Consider the following 19,311-nt stretch of genomic DNA (forward strand, 5'->3'; position numbering starts at 1 on the left):
AAATATTGAAGCCTTCTCAATTTGCATGTCTTGAGTTCTCTGGTAAGCTCAATATGGTCATTTGACTTTTAATTTCACCCAAAGTAATTCCCTGACTATAGTAAAACACTGAATTTCTAGTTTTATCCTTCATTTAAACACCCACTTAACACCAAAACTAACAGAGGACAATTTTGACTTAAAATTTAATAGTCAGAGGATCACTTTGGGTGCAATTAAAAGCCAATGAACCAATTTAATAGCCCAAAGAAGCGTCTGCGTCTGAGTCTGGGTGGAACCGTCATATCGCCCCCAAGAAACTCAAAGTTCTGGAAAAGCTTTCAACTTTGGATTAAGATGAAGTGATGGGTATGAAAATATGAAACACAGAAAGGTAGGAATAGAGAAATCTTGAAGTGAGTTAGTGAGTTTGAAGATGGAAACAGCGAAATCTTTGAATGGATAGAGGGAGAGAGGAAAGGGGTATATATAATTTCAGTCAGCGTAATGGTAAACTTGTTGTGAAAGTAAGTGTGGAGCAATACTGTACCGTTTTTATTTGGTTTTAGGAAAGTAGTATAAATGGATAGAGGGAGAGAGGAAAGGGGTATATATAGTTTCAGTCAGCGTAATGGTAAACTTGTTGTGAAAGTAAGTGTGGGGCAATACTGTACCGTTTTTATTTGGTTTTAGGAAAGTAGTATAAAAATTCAATTTGCATTTCAAAATTGGTTTCCTAAAATATTGTATCCGTTATACGTAACGGAAAGAAATTGAACTAGACGTGAATCGAACACACAACCTTCTGAACTAGAGTCAAACATGCTACCATTGCACAACAAATCTGTTGTTGAGGAGTTTTAACTTACTTAACATTTATACTCTGTTTTTTTCTTTAGAATTAATGCCACATTTAGCTGCATGATTACAATTGACATATTCGTTATACAATTGACGCGCTACCATTGCGCCACTTCACCCCATTATATATGTGTGTGTATTAGATGTTTTAATTGAAGTAGATAATATAATATAATATAATATTATATAAAAAGTTTATCAACGGTTAAGGTAGATTAAATGATAAATAGGTACATTCAAAAAAAAAAAAAATGATAAATAGGTATTTTATTGTCAAACTTACATGGAATGCTGGATGGCTTCATAAGCATCAGATGCCGGTACAAAGTCATTAACTGCAACTTCCTTCTTCTCATTCTTCTTGTCTGAATAATTGTTAAGTATCAAATATTGTCATCTTTTTCTCCCTGAATTCCAAACACTGTTAAATATTGCTTTAGGTTTATAGAATTAAAATATAAAAAATAACAGAGTTAAAGGCAACACAAATAACAGTATGCACTTTGTTAAATTAAATCCAATAGCTAAACTGTCCGTTTCATCACAAATAACAATAGCACTTTGCTAGTAGTTTAAACCTTTGGAGATGATGTTTCCACTATGGCATTTTTGAGATAGCTTCTTCAACCAAATAGTATTAACTTACACATACTGGGAACACAAACATATGATGCACAAAGCTAACCAAATTGAAATAAATAACATATTGCAAAAAGATTCAAACCTTTAAAAAATCAAATAAAACTAAAACCTTGTAGAGACAACAGGAAGGTCTTTAAACTACATGGGCTAAAAATTGCACCTACTAGAATTTATAGAAAGGATTTGGAAGAGAAATCAGACCTGCATGATAACTAAAACATCCATAGGGTCACTGTCTTCAGACATAGTTATGGGGGTAGACAACTGATGAGTAAAGCACACGATCAACCTGCAGAAGAATAAACATTTCAGTAGACCTGTTAGATATTTTGTTCAACATTCTACGGGATAGGTTCTTCCATAGTTCTAAACTCTTTTTTACCCTCTTTTCCTGGTAAGACTGATTGCTTTGGCTCTGGTCATTAATATTCTATTTAACTTGTAAATTTACCAATGTCTAAAGGTTTGAATTGAACCCTGGACCCAATGCATAAATGCATAATGAAAGTGCAAACTACGCCTATAGCCATCAAACCAAAAAAATCAATTTGTCAATAAATTTTTTTAAACAAAAATATAACATTTTATGCAGCTTAAAGCCTTCTAATAATATTTGCCAGGATTTGACTATATTCTTTGTCCAAGTTTAACAACATTGTTTACATGTACCTAAAATTGAGTTGACTATATTAAAGAATTTCAATAAGAAACTATTTGTTTGAATTGCATGTAAAAAAAATGATGTCATTATTTTTGTAAAATATTCCAACAATTGAGTGTAAATGTAGGACTTATGCTATTCAACTTCCAGCATCCTCATACACACAAAAGCATAAACCAAATCATAATAATCAAAATGTTGATTCAGAATGCAGATGTACTGCTTTCTGGCAAATGCACAACTACATTTCCCTAAACTATCAATTTAGAGTCTTGTTCTATAAGGTTAACATACTTCTGCTCTTTATCAATTTTTGCATTTTCTAAGTTCAAAACAATTAAGAGGAAGACAGAAGCAAAGTGGCATTGGATACACAAAACATACCTATACATCACAATCTCTATAAATTTCCCTACCAAATATGCTATCAAGCCATAATTAGGATGAAAAATTAACAACCAAAAAAACTTTCAATTAAAGAAAGAGTCAGTACCAAATTTAGGTAGTTTTTTTTACAATCAGACCTGAATACAAAACCACTCTACTTAATCAACAACTAAATGGTATATAGCTGTGTAAGAACAAATTGATACCAATTTCTAAAGAAACAAATGCATCAATCGAACCATATTCAATTTGCCGAAAAGTAAGAGTCTTGGAATCTCAATGGCTGAGAGTCACTCCCAATGGCTTCTCCATCACCCATCCCACAACTTCCAACGCCATTCTCTTCAATCCCATTCTCATAAAATGCTCCGAGCCGGAAACCCCCGCGGCCACCCACCGCAAATCCGCAACGTTTTCCACCACCAACCCATGGTCCCGGAGGAGCTTTTCAGCGTCATCTCGGACCCCAACGCCCATGAAGGTGAATCGGGGATTAGCCAGGAAGGCGAGGAGAGAATGGGGAGTGTAGTCCTTGTGCAAAAGTTGAAAAATCAGACAGCTTTTCCCGACGCAAAGCTGGAGCGTGGCGGTCGTGTTGTCGTCTTCCCCTGCAAGACACGGGTGCCACTCGATGTCAAGACCGACGATGAGGCTGTGGAGGACGTGGCGGTTGTTGTAGACGACCTCGTTCACCCATTGATCAACCTCAGCGCCTCTCTTTGTCACGGAACCGTCATATCGCCCCCAAGAAACTCAAAATTCTGGAAAAGCTTTCAACTTTGGATTAAGATGAAGTGATGGGTATGAAAATATGAAACACAGAAAGGTAGGAATAGAGAAATCTTGAGTGAGTTACTAAGTTTGAAGATGGAAACAGCGAAATCTTGAGTGGATAGAGGGAGAGAGGAAAGGGATATATATAATTTCAGTCAGCTTAAGGGATATATATAATTTCAGTCAGCTTAATTGTAAACTTGTTGTGAAAGTAAATTTGCATTTCAAAATTGGTTTCCTAAAAACGTCCTGCTAGATTATTGTGTCCGTTATAGACTTATAACGTATAGGTAAGGAATATGGAATATATTGAACCCGACGTGAATTGTCCGTTATAGACTTATAACGTATAGGTAAGGAATATATTGAACCCGACGTGAATCGAACACACAACCTTTTGATCTGGAGTCAGACGCGCTACCATTGCGCCACGGATCCACTGTTTGATTGTTTTAACTTACTTAACATTTATACTCTTTTTTTCTTTAGAATTAATGCCACATCTAGTCGCATGATTACAATTGACATATTCATTTTAATTAATTAACAAACAAAATAAATATGATTAATAATTGGTGATTAAATGTAAAAATATTATGGTAATCATATAATTGAAAGTAAAATTTAGTTTTCAAATTAAACTTTGTCTTGATTTAAAACGAAGTAAGAAACTTCTTTTATGAACGAGCAAGTAGTTTTATCTTTGAAATATGAGATGAACAAAAAGCTTCATATCTTAGCTTTGTTGCTTCGTCTATGCATGGGCGGATTCATTATGGGGGCAGCCACCCCCATTCCACCCCATTATATATGTGTGTGTGTGTATTAGATGTTTTAATTGAAGTAGATAATATAATACTCCGTATTATACAAAAAGTTTATCAACAGTTAAGGTAGATTAAATGATAAATAGGTATTTTATTGCTTAAAAAGATCAAGTGTGCAAAACTTGTTAATTGATTGCACTTTAATTATATTTTTCATTTGTAAATTTTTTAATGTTTATATTTTTCATTTTTTTAACAACAGGTTACTACGAATAGTGAACTACTGTTTGCAACAACAAATTTTTTTTTTTTTTTTTTTTTTGCAACTTGTAATTATATTTTTAAATATTTTTATTTGATCTATTCTTTTATTATAAATTTTATTGTTCAACATTGTTATGAATTTTATGCAACAAGTTGATAAAAGTCTATGAACGTTTTTTATATAGACTTTTATAGAGTCTTATAAAGTTTTAAAAAGTTTTGAACGATTCTATGAAAGTCAATCAAAATTTATTAAAATCTATCATTTTGAAAGTCTTTAAAACTCTACAAAAGTCATGATTGAATACACCCCCATAATATTGAAGAGCTAATTACTGATTGACAAACAAGGACATTGCGAGGTAGTTTCCCACTTCAATTTGTTGTGTGATTTGAATACTCTTTTTGTCAATAAATTTCACAAGTAATTAATATGATTGGCTTAATTATATTTTTTTTATTCTTTTTATTTTTTTAAAACAATTATTATTATTATTATTATTATTATTATTATTATTATTATTATTATTATTATTATTATTATTATTATTATTATTATTATGTCATTTTACATGTTAATCTAAACAGCTAATTTTTTCAAATATTTTTTTACCAACCGTTGATATAATTCGCTGTTCAAATTCGCTAATATAATCTGCTAACGCTAACCGCTAACTGCTGATTGTCAAACAAGGATATTGCGAGTTAGTTCTCACTTCAATTTGTTGTGTGATCTTAATACTCTCTTTGTCAACAAATCCCTCAAGTAGTTAATATGATTGGCTTTATTAATTATATTTTTTAAATTTTTACATGGTATTAATAAAATACTTGGTAAACAAATATATAGCATTATTTTGTATTATAAATTTGATATTTAATTAAAAAATAATGCACAAAAAAAGACAGTGTAGTGAATATAATCAATTGATTAATTTGAAATTTGAATGTAAAGAATTTTTACTTGGAGAAATATAAAGACAATATAACTAATAAAATTATGTATCTTAATTAATTTATTGATAATGAATAATTTTATTTTTTGAATAAAGACATTGTTGGGACAATGTAGCGAATATAGTCAATTGATGAATTTGAATGTAAAGAATTTTTATATTCGAGAAAAATAAAGATAATATAACTAATGAAATTATTTCTCTCATTTAATTTATTGATAATGAATAATATGTTTTTGAATAAAGACACTGTAGACACATAATTCTAAATTTAAAATATGCATATGTATTAGTTTTTGTTGTAGCTACTAAATTATTATTTAATTTAATAAGACTAAAATAGAGTACTAATTGTCTAATTATGCCAACTTTGATTGGGATGGGGTTCGAACCTAAGACCTTTCTTATTGAAATCAATGAGTAAGTTAACGGTAAACTAACAGAAATTAACGAAAAAGATAATATTTAACGGAAAAATTTACGGATAATCATATTCATTAAGGATAAATTAGGAAATCTTAAGGAAAAATTAAAATCTGATCAATCTGAGTCATTCATTTTATTAAAAAATTTGACCACCATTTTTTGTACCTATTATAGGCCTAAATCTCTTGGGCTCTTATTAGTATAGTAGATATAGATATATATTACAAAAATGCGCCTAAGTTTTGAAGGGAACTTGGCTAGGAGAATTTTACTTTTATATATATATATATATATATAGGGGAGGCTTCAAGTAAGAACCTTTTGTTAGGTAGGAACTTAAGAACTAATCTAATCCATTCAAACTTGATTAATCAATGGTCTAGATAATTAAATATTTTTATGTGCATTTTAAACACAATTAATTAAAAAGGATATTAGTGTAATTTAATCCAATTATCAAGATTAAAATCAAATATTATAATTAGATTCTTTCCAAGATTTTAGGATAACAGATAAGAAAGGAGTCGTATTGATTATGAATCTGCAGGCATTCATATGATTTGCAGTGGAACTTTTTTTTTTTTTGAAAGTTTTGCAGTGGAACTTAAATTATATAATATTTAAATAATATTAACGTTAATATTTGAGTGGAATTCAAATATTATCCATAAAATGTACTATAGATATTTAAATAATATTATTGTTAATATTTTGAGTGGAATTCAAATATTATCCATATATTTACTATAGTGTTGTTTGACTTCATATGAACATCTGTATAATTGTGTTCTACTATAAACGTCCATTCCATTGGGCCTAGGGCTGGGCACTTCGGGTTTTGGTTCGGTTTTTTTCGATTTCGGTTTCGGTTTCGGTTTTTCGGTTTTAAAAAAATTAAACCATTCGGTTTAAAATAGAGTTCGGTTTCGATTTCGGTTTGAAAAGTTCGGTTCGGTTTCGGTTTCGGTTCGGTATTCGGTTCAGTTTTGGTGAAAGTCTACTATTTGAACGTTTCTTTTTTTGCCTAACCAATTGTTCAGTTGGCTCACTTGGAGTGCCACTTGAAGTGTTTTGTTGATGACAAGATGAAGAATCATTCATCTATAGTTAATATTTGAAAAATAAAAATTATTAAAACACCAAATGTTGGGACTTACAACTTGGAGTTGAGATTTGAAGACTTGAGGAGTTAAAATTATTAATTATTATAATATTTATATATAATACTAGCATTTTGTACGCGTGATGCACGAAAATTTATGTCTAACATTACAAAATTGATAAATGCAAATAATTACAAATTATAGTTCAAATTATATTTCGCAATTCCTTAAAGTAGTAAATTTTAATCATCGTATTTGAAAATTATAGAGATGAACAAAATTTATATTTTTTTATTAATAATATAAACAATTTTGATATAATTTATATTTTGTTTTTACAATAATTAAATAATATATCTATAATTCTAAACTAGTACCTGGTCACATATATTGGTACGTGTGTATATCGTTATATATATATAATGATTTTAATAAAATGATAATTAAAGAATAGAAAAAAGATATCATAGTTAATTTTATATATATATATATATATATATATATATATATATATATATATATATATATATATATATATATATATATAGGTGTATGATAATAATGATAGAATTATGAAATTTTTAGAATTAAATAGCAACGGTGTAATAACGGTATAATGGTATTTTAGTCTACAAGAATGTAGTACGGACAATTTTATTCAGTATATTTGAAATGTGCAACATTTAATGAAAAATGTGTACCTTTATTACCATACAAATGTGAATATAGTTATAAATGTGGCTATAGCTTAGTGGTTAAAGCTCTTAGTTTATAACCAAATGAGTAAGGGTTCAAACCTCACCTTAAACATTTAGTATAATACATATCTATTATTATAAATTAAAAAAAAAAAAAAAAGCAGAAAACCGATCGGTTTTAACCCTAACCGAACCGAACCGATCGGTTTCCTCAAACCAAGCACCGATCGATTCTTCGGTTTGAGGCCGAATATGCTTTGTGGCAGTATTACAATGGAATCAAATGATAAAAAAGCTTTTCGTTATCAACTATGTAATAAAGCCGGAATGATAAAACTAAGAAATTGTATAAATGGGCATATTCGATGTGTTGGATATCCCGCCCATAGAACCTATTGCACTAGATGCTCAATCAAATTGGTTCGCAGGTTTCTTTGATGCTGATGGGCACATTGGTACCGGTTCGGTTCGGTTCGGATAAACTGAACCGAAATGCCCAGCCCTAATTGGGCCAACGCCACCAACTCACCAACTAATGTTTTGACACACTCTTATCAACTTGGCTTTTTAGTTAATGTATTGCATAAGCAGCCTCAAGATCAGGAAATACATTATCGATGAAATCAAATCACGATTGTTGGTCACTGAACAGGTCCGTCAATGAATCTTCAAATATGCAATCTGATAGTACAAGTGTGCACTTGGGTTTATCTGTATGTGCCATAATGTGCAAAAAAATTTTAGAGTTCAAATCCAAGGAAACTAGGATGTTGTTATACATTTCGGTGTGCACTTTCGGAAAAATTGTCGTGCTATGACGTATAGACTAAGAGCAACACATAATGTCAAAGACGAAACTGAAACTGGTGTGCACCTGGGTTATACTGTGTGTGTCAAAGTGTGCAGTGGTACTGACAGATTAAAACCTCATAAACCAGGATGAGGTGTTGTGCTATGGTGTGCACTTGGGTTTCACGTGTGTGTCATACTGTGCATAATTAGTTTCTGCATAGAAAGGCGAACAAGAAGTTGGTGTGCACGAGGGTTACACTATGTGTGCCATAATTGTAGTATTATTGTGACTATTAACTGAGCGTGCACTTAGGTTGATCTGTGTGTGCCATTATATGCAAAAATTGTAATAGATTGAATCCACGAAAACCATGATGTTGTTATACACTTCTGTGTGAACTTGTGTAAAAATGTCAATGCCAAAACGTAGTGGATGAGTGTGTGACATACTGCATTCTGTGTGCCATATTGTATTGTGTGTGCCTAAATGTGCAAAACTACTAATATACTGTAATCGCGGAAGCCAGATTGATACTACTAATACAATGTAGCTCTTAGGTTGAACTGTGAGTTCAATAATGTGCAAAAATGAACTGTGAGTGCCATAATGTGCAAAAACACTGATAGATTGAATCCTTGTAAACCAGGATGATATTAAAGATGGCGTTGTGCACATGGGTAAAATTGGGTGTGCCATAATATGTATGTAGAATTATTGTGACCATGAACTAGCGTTCACTTAGGTTGATAAGTGTGCGTCCTTATGTGCAAAAATTCTAATAGATTGAATCCACGGAAACCAAAATGATGTTATATACTTCTGTGTGCACTTACTTAAAAATGTCTATGCCATAACGTAAAGGATGAGTGTGTGCCATATTGCACGCACTTGGGGTGACTATGTGCACTTGGGTTACATTGTGTATGCCATAAGTGTATACCATAATTTGCAGACTTAATTTTTGTATGAAAAGACGTTAAACATTTTGGTGTGCACTTAGATAGAACTGTGTGTGCACTTGGGTTAAGGAGTTTGTGCAAAAATGCTGAAGAAAACTGATGAACCTGGCAAAAGAGTGCGCACCAAGTGCTTGCTATAACGCAACTTTGACTTGCTCTTATCTGGAAGAAAAGAGAAGAAGTGTATGGATTATGGCTACTGCTCAGTACAAAGGGTTGGACTCTATTGCATTGCAAATATCGAAGCTGTTGGTGTAAAATTTGATTTTGCGGCTGAATTTCACAAAAAGCTAAACAAATGTCAATCTCCATTTTTGAAACCTATTCAGCAACAAACAAATTTCGCTGCTTGGGATTCCTCTCGTCGTCCATTGCTTCAAACACTAAAACTACGAACTGGAGAGGGGAAATCAACAAATTGGGAGTGCTTCAGTTCTACACTTCGAGAAGGATGATTGCGTCATTGCAGTGTGTTTATGAGGAGAAAAATGCGGAATTACATATATGCATATAGACCATTGATCAATCAAAATAAATGGTTAAGATGAGTTCCAATATGAATGTCAATCTATATATATATATATATATATATATATATATATATATATATAGATTAATTATTTCCCTAATACCTAATTTATAATTCTAACTTTAAATAATTATTATTATTATTATTATTATTATTATTATTATTATTATTAACATTAACATTTGATTAGGTTTATAAATTCCGTGTAATGTATATAGGTACTATGCATCAATTCTAAATTTCCTAGTATAATAATATTCTTCTTCCCATATATATATATATATATATATATATATATATATATATATATATATATATATATATTATTTGTATATAATATCTATATATAAATAATGGATGATATTACAGAAATGACCCTAAGTGTAGGGCGGAGGGGGGGGGGGGGGGTGGGGAATTTGGCTAGTAGAATTTTACTTTTAATTAGATATAATAATTATAATAATAATAATTATATATATATATATATATATATATATATATATATATATATATATATATATATATATATATATATATATATATAGTGAAAGGTTCCTGTGCATTTGTTGCTTCCCGTGCGGATGTGCGGTGGATTAATGTGCGTGAGATTTGTACTCAATGTGCGTGAGTGTTGTGTTTAATGTGCCTGAGATTTGTATTTAATGTGCGTGAATGAGTAAAATGCAGCAGAAAATATTATGTCAGCTTCTTCCCCATCCCCAGTAGTCATTTGCCCTCCCTGATGATGATGCGGAGGCGAGCTATGGAGGTTAAGAATTATGGGAATAATACAACAGAAATCCACACTTTGTTGCTGTGCAAATTTTACTGTGCGTGCGTTATTTATATAAACATTCAACTGCATTGAAGGTAGCTGATAACCCAGAATCTATGGCCAAATTGAAGGAAGAAGTAACAAGAAGCTTGGGCGTTAATGTGCGTGAGTTTCTGTTCTGCTTCTTTCTGAGCTCGTAATTCTGAAATACTCAGGCACATTAAGCACAAATCTCACGCACATTAAACAGAATACTCAGGCACATTAAGTACAAAACTCACGCATATTAACATGACGCACATTAAGTACAAATCTCACGCACATTGAGTACAAATTTCATGCACATTATGTATAAACCTCACGCACATTAATCCACCGCACATCCGCACGGGAAGCAACAAATGCACCTGATCCCTTCCCTATTTATATATATATATATATATATATATAATGATATTACAAAAATGCCCCTAAATTTTTGGAGGTAAATTTAGCTTGAAGAATTTTACTTTTAATTATATATAAATATACATTAGTATTGAATGCCTTTCAAAAAAAAGATTAGTATTGAATGTTTAATATATTAATATCGATATTATATAAGATCTAGATTAGTGCTGACATGTGCAATATTTGTTATACATTTCCTTATGATACTTTCACAGAACTTATGTATTTTTTACTTTGCAAAACTTTTCATAAATTATTCTTATGTTAATATATATGCAATTAACTTTACTTAATAGCAAAGTTGCAAAATACGTTAGACGTTCTCTAGGCGCCACCGATTTTTTTTAAATTTAACTAAAAATTGTAAAAATTCACTAATAAAACATAAGTTTCTTATAGTTTTTTCTTACAAACTATTTATTTATGTGGTTATAAAATTGTTCAAAATATTGTTGAAACCATCTTTTTTTTTAAATAACCGTAAGTCATTTATTAACTTATGAATGAAACGATAGAGTCAGGAGGGATCGAGTCCCAATACATAGTGTGATCCTGATCGTAAGCTAATAAAGCTAGTGTATGAGCATGTAATTAAGTGCCCTAGTAACAAAACTCAAAGAGCAATAAGTAAATAAAGACATAGCTATCCTACATTGGTCCACAACGACGCCAATGTAGGACAAAATTGTTGTAGCTTCCGAGTGTATCGCATTCTTTAGCACCAAGCAGTCTGTTAGGGGATCCACTTCAAACACGTTTTGGTGGATATGCAAAAACCCTCAAGTGATAAAGCTGGACTTGGCTATGATCCTTCGTGTTCTCAAGTCTCTGAAAAATTGACCAATTCTACTACTACTTTAAATAATAAAGTCCAAGTAGTAAAATTTGTAAAAGGTCAAGATAGCACAATGAGATAAGGAATTGGTTACCAAACTAATGCCAAATTTAATGCTGCAAGGCCGAAACCTCAAAGAAATAATATTTCACCTAGGCAGTTTGTAAAAAGGCAAAAGTTTGTTCCAAAATGGAAACATACCAATGAGTCAAGTGCACAAAGTCCTCATAGAAAAATGGGAAGAAATCCAAGAATTGGGGCAGGGAGATTTTATCCCTCTAAACAAGATTGGTTTGATGATATTAAACCATAGACTAAGTCCAGATTTAATGCCTTTCATAGGCTCAAACAAATCTCTTCTCAAGTGCCAAAAAATCGAGTCAATTTTCAAAAACTGGCACCAAAAATGTTTTCAAAAATTAGATATGATTATAATGTGTTTAATGGTTACCAATCACCTAAACTTAGATCAGTGAGTACAAGGTGGATTTGGGTACCAAAAATGACTAACACCCAAAGACCCAAATCATGTTGGGTACCTAAAAAAGTGTAACTTATTTGCAGGAAATTTGGTACTTCGATAGTGGATGTTCTTGACACATGACTGGAAATAAATCTAGTCTTGTGAACTTTAAAAATATCGAAGGACCAAAAGTCGTATTCAGTGGAAATGAACGATACGGCATAACCAAAGTAATTGGTACAATATCCCGCAATGGTTTAAAAATCGAAGATGTATCCTTTGTTGAATGTCTAAAATTTAACTTGTTAGGTACAAGTCAATTTTGTGACAAAGGATATCTAGTAGATTTTTTCAAAGAAAAATGTCAAGTAAAGAATAATTCCACGGGAGAAATTGTGCTCAAAGGAACAAGGAAGAAAAATATGTACGTAGTTGACTAGAGCACAACCAAAAGATTAATATGCTTGATGGCAATAAATTCAACTACAACAAGTTGGGAATGGCACAAAAGATTAAATTATCTGAATTTCAAGACCATCAACAAGCTTGAAAGAAATAAACTCGTTGAAGGTCTACCCGACATTCTCTACAAGAAAGATCAAATATGTGATGCTTGCAAAAGAGGAAAACAAATCAAGTCATTATTCAAGTCCAAGACACAAGAATCTACAACAAGACACTAAGTCTACTACACATGGATCTATTCGGTCCATCAGACCCAGTAAGTATAAGTGGTAAGAAATACACACTAGTTGTTGTTGATGATTTTTCCAGGTACTCTTGGACGATATTTCTCAAGAAGAAAAACGAAGTGGAACAAAAGCTACCGGAACTTATAAAGCTACTACAAAACGAGAAAGATTTGAAAATTGCAAAAATCCGAACTGATCGTGGAACCGAGTTCGTGAATCAAGTGATCCAAGCCTACTGCAATTCTCAAGGAATTCTACATCAATTATCTGTCGCACGTACACCACAACAAAATGGTGTAGCTGAAAGAAGAAATAGAACGTTAAAAGAAGCCGCACGTGTGATGATTACGTCAGCCGGGCTACCTAAAAGATATTGGGCTGAAGCAATCAACACCGCATGCTATACGCAAAATTGAAGCTTGATACACAAGTCTTACAACAAAACTTCGTACGAGTTATGGAAAGGGAGAAAACCTAAACTCAACTATTTCCATACTTTTGGTATCAAATGCTTTATTCTTAATAATGGGTAAAACATATCTAAAGACTTTTGATGAGCGTGCAGATGAAGGAATATTTTTGGGATATTCATCTACCAGTAAAGTTTTCAGAGTATTGAATAAAAGATCAATGGTGGTAGAAGAATCAATTCATGTTACATTTGATGAAGTCCATAAGAAGGAAACACAAATCAACAAAAATGGAAGTATTCAAATTGAGAAATCAATTAATGATATTGACACTCCTATTCAAGATAATGTTGCACAGGGAATGGAGCAATTGGATATTGATTGCAATAGTGAAGGACACGTGGAAGGAAATAATGAACCACACGTGGAAATACTTAATTCTCAAGCAGAAGCACAAGTTGGAGAATAATCTGAGGAGAAAATTGAGTCTACCTCCAACTTACCTACTGAGCAAGGAAACTCTGAAAATTCATGCAATCTACAACCTGACTTGAGATGGCTCAAAGATCACCCTCCAGAGCTAGTAATTGGAGATCTACGAGAAGGAGTAAAAACAAGATCCTCAAATATAAATACTTTATTTTCTTGTTTTCTTTCTCAGGTGGAACCCACAAGTATTGAAGAAGCCCTAAATGATCCGGACTGGATTAATGCAATTCAAGAAGAGCTGGATCAATTCAAAAGAAATGATGTATGGGAATTAGTTCCAAGACCCGAAAATTACAATGTAATTGGAACAAAATGGGTTTTTCGGAACAAATCCAATGAAGAAGGAATTGTTGTTCGAAATAAAGCAAGATTAGTGGCAAAAAGGATATTCACAAGAAGAAGGAATAGACTTCGACGAAACATTTGCACTAGTTGCAAGACTCGAAGCTATCAGAATATTTCTAGCATATGCCGCATACAAGAATTTCACGGTCTACCAAATGGACGTGAAAAGTGCCTTTTTAAATGACTTACTTGAAGAAGAAGTCTACGTTGAACAATCACCCGGTTTCGAGGTAAAATGTGATATTAATAAGGTCTACAAATTAAAGAAGGCATTATATGGGTTGAAACAAGCACCTAGAGCTTGGTATGACACTTTATCAATGTTTTTGATCAGTTGTGGTTTCACAAAAGGCCTTGTTGATAAAACCTTATTTAGAATTCAAGAAAATGATCATATTTTATTGGTACAAATTTATGTTGATGACATTATTTTTGGAAGTACTAATAAAACTTTATGTGAGAAATTTTCCAAGCTCATGCAGAAGAGATAAGAAATGAGCATGATGGGAGAATTGAATTACTTTCTTGGACTACAAGTAAAGCAACTCAAAGATGGAATATTCATCAATCAGGCCAAATACACAAAAGACCTCATAAAGAAATTCGGTCAAGATGGAAAATCTTCAATCAAGATCCCGATGAGCACATCCTTAAGATTGGATAAAGATGATGAAGGCAAGGACATTGACAAGAAGAAATATCGAGGAATGATTGGATCATTACTATACCTCACTGCAAGTCGACCAGATAAATCCTACTCAGTGGGTGTATGTGCTAGGTTCCAATCAAAGCCAAAAGAAAGTCATTTTCTTGCTACCAAGAAAATCATAAGATACCTAAAAGGAACAATCAATGTGGGATTATGGTATCCCAAAGAAGGTAATTTTACACTAACTGGTTTTTCAGATGCAGATTTTGCAGGGTGTAAAATCGATCGAAAAAGTACCTCAGGAACATGCCAGTTCTTAGGGGGAAGATTGGTATCTTGGTTTAGCAAAAAGCAAAACTCTATAGCTACAAGCACAGCCGAAGCTGAATATATAGGTGATGGAAGTTGTTGCGCACAAATTCTTTGGATGAAACAACAACTGAGAGACTACGGCGTGAATTGCGAAAATGTTAGCATATTTTGTAACAATACAAGTGCTATAGCAATTACACAGAATCCCGTGCTACATTCAAGGACTAAGTGTGACACCCCGTAAATCCAAATTTTATTTAAGGATTAATTAAGTAATTAATCCTAGCTTAATTGATAGTTTATTCCTAAAATCCTGAAAATTCAATAGTCGGAGGACTAGTAATTGACTAGTCAATCTAAGTCAATGGGTTGTACCCTATGCTTCATGAATTGTTCCCTTGTCTCCTTACACTTTTTCATTTTAGTAAGGGTAAAGAAGACTTTTCACCTTATGATTGTATTCCAAGCTAACCTAGAGTCATCTCTCATTCTTTTCCCTAACACCCTAAAAAGAAAAGCTCATCATTCTCTCTAGAATTTAGCTAGCTTCTTCTTCAAGCCAAGTTTGGGCATTCCAAGATTCTTCAAGTTGGTCTCCAAGATTCAACCTTTCTTACTCTTGAGCATATAGGAGGGTAAGATGTTTGGTCCTTTAGTGTTTTTAGTACCTTTTAAGGTGTCTTTTTCTAAAGATAGAATCTTTGTTGTCTTTTGGTGTGTTTGTGAAGTTGAAGTTGAAGGAGAGCCTTGTTAGAAGCTTGTAAGGGTGTGTTAAGTGAAGTTGTAGGATACAAGAGGTAACCCATGCTTTACAAAATCTATTTTCTTACCTATATGATGATTTCTTGACTTCTACATGTGATTTATGCTATGAAATGTGAGATTTGATGCATTGTCCTGTGAGAATGCATATCTAGAGCTTGTTATTAGGGTTCTTATATGTCATTGCTTGGCTATTTCTTTGATTCAAGTCATGTTGTTGTATTTTGTGAGATTTTGGGTGTTTTGGACTTGAATTTGGACTTGGTGTAGAAAATCCCCGAAGGGATAATTTGTGGTACAGAGGTGTACCCGCGGGCAGTGGCCTACCCGCCGCCCCACCCGCGGGGTACGTGTGGCTTGTGGGAATGGTTCCCGCGGGCGGAACCACAGGTGGAGGTCCACCCGTGGCCCCACCCGCGGGGAACACCTCTGGATTGTTTTGGGGATTTGTTCTCTGTGATTCTTTTGACTCGGTAATTGATGTTTTGACTTCCCGATGTTCTTTTGTTGAGCTTTTTGAGCGTTTTCTTGATGTTTCGTATGTCTAGAACGTATGATAGGAATCCATGTAGGATTTGGTATCTTGAATCGTGCTAAGTGTTCAACCTTGTGATTCGTTAAACCATGATGAGTCTTGAATGTTCTTCGAAACTATGTTTGGTTTACCCGTTTGTTAAGCATGCTAGTTTGACATTGAAATACTAGCGTGTGTGGTTTGTCATGTCCTATTGTGGATGATGACTTGTGTTGATCATCGTGGTTGTCGGATTGTGATCCTTCCTTGTTGAGTATGGTTTCATATCTCTGTTGTGATCCATTGATTAATTCCTATGATGATGATGTGTGTTTTGCACGATTAATGGTATGTGACATTAGTCACCAAGGTACGGCAGTGGTCATCGTGGTGGCCATGATGTGATTATGGAGTTGTGATCTGGGCTTCAGACTCGTGTTTTGGGTGGCTTAGGCCGTGTATTGAACGGTACCCTCGTGTACTATGTGTTGATGGAAATTGTTGGTGGTTGTTGGTGGGGGAACGACGGTTCCCGGAGGCATAAGGTTGGACTTGGATGTACATGGGTCCTGGAGGTAATGGTTGGAACTAGTTACAAGGTTGGGGGTAGTCATAAGGTTGGAACCGGGCATAAGGATGGATTATGGAATTTGTGACATGTGTTGTCACGATGGCATGTGTTGCCAATGTGTGATTGTCTATCCCTTTTCTGTTGAGCATGTCTGGTGGTATTCTACTTGGTGATCAGTAGAATACACCTCGAGTTGTACTTGTGCTGTTGTGTATGTCATGTCTTGATGCTGCTTTGGGATGTTGGTTCCCTCGGTCCTCGTTGTGAGTGAAATAGAGTATTGCAGTTGACTTCTCTCTCTTTGGTTTTGAATTGATATATACTGTATTCCGTTTCGAAAATGATTTTGTATTATACTATCTACTTATGCTATTGAACGCGTATTGATGGGTTACCAGCAATATTCGCTGACCGGGCGTCGTCCTATTTCTTTATGTGCTTTACAGGTCCCGAGTAGATGGCGAGAGCGTTAGACATGGATAGTTTAGATCCCCTGAACACTTTAGTTTGTGTTTTGGCCTGTGTGCCACTGATGTTGAACATAATAGTTTGACGGTTTAATGTTTGCCTGAGCGTTCACGTTGGAGTGAACGTGGCATAACACTCCTTGGTTTTCTCCGTTTTATGATTAGACTTCCGCTGTGTTTATGTTTTTATGTTATGTTGGTTAGTTTCCCTTGCATAATTAAGCTTTAAATTGGCATGAAAATCGGGGGTGTTACACTAAGCATATTGATGTGAGACATCATTTTTATTCGGGATCACGTCAGAAAGAAGGAATTGACAATAGAATACATTCCAACGGAAAATCAAATAGCTGATATTCTCACAAAACCTCTGTGTGAATCGAGATTTTCCAAATTGAGACACGAAACTGGCATGATTGAATTGAGCTAAGTTCCTAAACTCTATTTAAATTAAGAGCTCAATTTTCATCTGTAAAACTTTATTTTATCTGACTTAGTGACTTATTTTCGTGCTTATGTGTCCTACATGCAAAAATGTGTCACTTCCTAGTATCTAAATCTACCTATCTTAAATGCACCTTGAAATAAATTGCCTAGTGTGCATGCCTCTTCAACCGTGTGTATATATATATATATATATATATATATATATATATATATATATATATATATATATATATATATATATATATATAATTGATAGATCTCTTCCATTTACAAAATCTTTACCATTAAGGTTGACAAGATAGTGTGATGATTGCTTATCAACATAAATGAGATCATCTTTTTATAGTAGTTGAACATACTTACTGCAAAAAAAGTTTCTCTCTCTCTCTCTCTCTCTCTATCGGTTATCGTTTTTTATTGGAATAAATTTAGCACTCTTTGTATTATTATTTCAGGAAAATTGGTATCAGTATATCCAATTTTGGCGCCACAATGCAGTCAAACTGGATGGTGAATATACAACCTAAACTAACTATCAGTTAGGTCAAAGGTTGAAATTCTTGGAATTTTCAAAAATGACCATCATTCTTTAATGGTCTAAAAAGAATAACTAGATAATATTTTTGTAAAAGACCCTTTTCCACCAACCAGCCAACAGTCACCATTCTCCACTCAAAATTAAACTCAACCATCGAAACCCTTCATTCGTTGCCATCATCTTCCATAGCCGAAAACTCTCAAAGCTTACTCTCATTCTTCATCAACAATATTATGGCAACCATTGGAGATTCAAGTTCACATCTGAAATAGGAACAACTTACACCAATCAATCTCAGCAAACTAGCCATTGGAATCAAAGCAGGAGGAAGTTTTGACCCCCACGGATTTCTCAAAACGACCAAGAACTCGGAATTGGCTCAGAAAATCATCCATACGATTCAAAACAGTGGACTTATGAGGTTATGTTCTTATCCATACTCTGGTTTCTATGATGAAGATGTAGCAGATTTTTATGTCAATGCCAAAGTTATTGGTTGGACTATTGAGTCCACCGTAAATGGAACTCTCATCACCATTGATGAACAAGAGTTACATTCAACTTTTGGACTACCCGTGTCTAGTCCAAAACAACCATTGTTGGATTTGGACATACATGCATATGACCAAGCCGAAGTCTGGGCAGAAATTCGAAATGAGAATGCATCCGTTGAGCCCAACTTTTCTGGTCATAAATCTGATTTAAAAACAGAATATGAAATGTTGGTCAAAATTACAAATGTGTTCTGTGCAAGTTAAACAGTATGGAGGATATATCACCTACGAGAATAGGT

The 19,311-nt window shown here is 33.4% G+C and overlaps 1 long non-coding RNA gene and 1 other non-coding gene across 2 annotated transcripts; one reads left to right on the top strand and one right to left on the bottom strand.

Moving 5' to 3' along the window:
• Positions 1-1,139: 1,139 nt before the first annotated feature.
• Positions 1,140-18,426, top strand: LOC109160562. Its single transcript, XR_002050768.1, has 3 exons — positions 1,140-1,232; positions 5,585-5,589; positions 18,413-18,426. It is a non-coding gene; the product is annotated as an uncharacterized LOC109160562 (long non-coding RNA).
• Positions 3,671-3,742, bottom strand: TRNAW-CCA. The gene has a single exon. It is a non-coding gene; the product is annotated as a tRNA-Trp (tRNA).
• Positions 18,427-19,311: the final 885 nt, after the last annotated feature.

Source organism: Ipomoea nil, unplaced genomic scaffold, assembly GCF_001879475.1.
Source record: "Ipomoea nil cultivar Tokyo-kokei standard unplaced genomic scaffold, Asagao_1.1 scaffold2848, whole genome shotgun sequence".
In the NCBI taxonomy this organism is placed as follows: domain Eukaryota; kingdom Viridiplantae; phylum Streptophyta; class Magnoliopsida; order Solanales; family Convolvulaceae; genus Ipomoea; species Ipomoea nil.